We start from the raw sequence: 2911 nt of genomic DNA, 5'->3' as shown, positions 1-2911 counted from the left end.
TTCTAGACGATTCCAAAATAGCATGATCGTACGAGCCAATCTCACGATCGTCCCAGACGATTAGTTCAAATCAGAGAAAAATTGTCCAGAGCATTGCCAGGAATTTAAGCTGGCTGATCCTGATCTTCAAGACCATCGCCTAGAATATGAGCTGTCCGATATTGATCGTCTAGGAGCAACTTAAGGTTTTTAAATGGATCGTCTCGGCCGATCTTATGATTGTCCAGGATGATGTGATCGTATCAATCATCTTAATTGCTTTCATTAATTGCCTGGTCAATTTAGGCATAATTGTATCAAATCGTCAAGGCCAATACACGATCATCCTGGCCGATTTTCAAAAATAAAGAATGCCTAAATAGATCATGGCGGCTAATTCTTTCTATTTTGAGTCTATTGTCCTGGCCGATATATGTATCGTCCAGGCCGATCGACTAATAACGGCTGCCTTAACAATATGTCCTAATTAAGGATTTCTATTTTGAACCCGATCGTCCTGGACGATATAAATATCATTTGGGATGATTTGAGTAAAAATAGAAATTCTAAATCAGATAGAAAAATCACTCAAGTGTGTGTGTGTAAGGTTACTTAGCATCATAACACTTCAATGGTTACAATTGACTCAAGAAAGAGAAAAAGAAAATTACAGACCGACTCAGACCTAGTCTACCCAATCTTGAGCTGGTTCCGATTTCCGTCCGATCTTGTGGCCCTAAAATATCAATAGAAAAGGCAGTCGTAAAGAAACAAGAGTGTTTGCTAGCATCAAAATCATAATCCATGAGCAATAGATTTGTAATAGTCAAGTTATCAGAATCACGAGACAAATCGGTGGACTCTGATAAAAGAAATGTTGATAGTGGGAAAGCTGACTATGGTCCTTAGATTCATGTGAGATATGGAAAAAGAAAGCATATAATGGTTGTAGAAAAGAGGGGGTTATTCAATAAAAATTCTGTTCCTTCGAAGAAGATCTATGTACCTAAGCTTGGTCCAGTTTCTACAAGGAGAGGAGATGAATTAGAAGGTGACAGTCTTGGTTCTAAGCTGGCTGCTATCAAAGGCAATCTTGAAGATCAGGGAGAAGTTATCAAGGAAGGTTCTGTTGAGGATCTTTCAACTATAATCCTAGATAAACATCATGGGGAGGTAACAAAAGTTGAATCTGCTATTACTTTAAATAATAAATTTGATTTATTATCTTGTTTGGATGGAACAAGACCTACCGAGGTAGTAGGATTATTTGAGGATGGGTGTGCTGAAGAAGGGGAAATTGTAGGCAATAATATGGGTAGTATGGAAGGCATGGATGTTATTTGTAATGGGGAGCCAGTACAAAGCGAGGAGACAGGTAAGGGGCTGTCTACTTTGAATGTTGCTGTGGTAGAAAATTTATCCTCTGGTAAGAAAGTGAAGCTTATTAAAGAGCTTAAATATCTTGGTTCGGGTAACATTATTGCGTATAATAGGAAGATGGATGGTGGAAAAGCTAACAAGAATGGGATTAATATCCCCATTTTTAAGCAATGACTTTCTTGGTTTTCTGGAATTTCAGAGGAGTCAAGAAAGTGGAGGCTGCTCTATATCTGTAGGAGGTGGTAAAAGATAACAATGTTTTATTGTGGGCTTGATGGAAACAAAGATAAGCTCTTTAGAAAATATTCAGATTTTGAAGTTGTTGGGAAATAATTGGGAATCTTATATGGTTCCTGATGATGGTCTCTCTAGAGGATTGATTGTATTATGGAGAAAGGATTTAGCATCTTTCTCAGTAATTGAAGTCTCAGCACAATTAATTATTGGTAAAATGGATGTCCTTAACAATGGATGCTGGATCTTGGCTACTGTGTATGGGAGTACTAATGCTCTTGACAGGAAACTCTTATGGGACTGCTTAGAGAGACATTGCTCTATTGATTGGCCTACGGTAGTGGGAGGAGATTTTAATTGTGTTCTTTCCCAAGATGAGAAAAGAGGTGGGAAAAAATTCATCATGTCTCAAGGCTCAAAGGATATGAAGAATTTCATGATTAACAATGATCTACATGAGATTGGGTCTATGGGACCCAAATTCACTTGGTGCAATAATAAATTAGGAGGGGCTCAAATATTAGAGAAATTGGGCAGGTGTCTAATTAATTCCACTGCATTGAACTCCATTCATCTTACCTTGGTGAAACACTTATCTCGGATAGCTTCGGACCATTGTCCTATTCTTCTAGAAATTTTCAAACCAATGGAGTTTTTTAACAGAGGGATCCGTTATGAAGATATTTGGGAATCTTACCATGGGGCTGCTGCTATTGTGGAGAAAACATGGAAGAAACACAGTTGGAGTGACCCGGCAACATCTTTAAATTTGAAGTTCAAGAGAACTTTAAGAGCTCTATTCTTTTGGTGCAAAGCTAAGTTCGAAAATCTGAACTTATTGAGGGACAAGCTGAAGGAAGAGATTATGGAAATCCAAATGGAGGAGGCAGAAGGATGGATATCATTTGAGAGGCTACAGCTTCTCAGACATAAAATTAATGAGCTCAATATTACCCTTGCCCGGCTCAATACTTGGTGGAAGCAAAGAGAAAAGCAAAATGGATGGAACAAGGGGACTCTAACTCTACATTTTTACATGCACTTGCTAATGCTAGGAGGAACTTAAACTGGATAAGTCATATCAAAACCAATGCAAGCATGGTGACGGAGGATGGTGCTGAAATATAGAAAACATTCTCTGAATTTTTTCAAACAGAATGGCAGCATAGGGAATGTTTACTGGAGGGCTGGCCGAATCCTTCTATAGTTATTGGTGAAGATGATCAAGGCAGACTAGATGCTGACTTGACTTGGGAGGAGCTGCAGGTGGTGGTGGACAAGGCTTGGAGGAATATCTCCCCCAGTGTGGATAGAATTA

The sequence above is a fragment of the Dendrobium catenatum genome, unplaced genomic scaffold (genome assembly GCF_001605985.2).
Source record: "Dendrobium catenatum unplaced genomic scaffold, ASM160598v2 original_scaffold_126610, whole genome shotgun sequence".
Lineage (NCBI taxonomy): Eukaryota > Viridiplantae > Streptophyta > Magnoliopsida > Asparagales > Orchidaceae > Dendrobium > Dendrobium catenatum.
Note: the sequence above shows the minus strand (reverse complement) of the source record.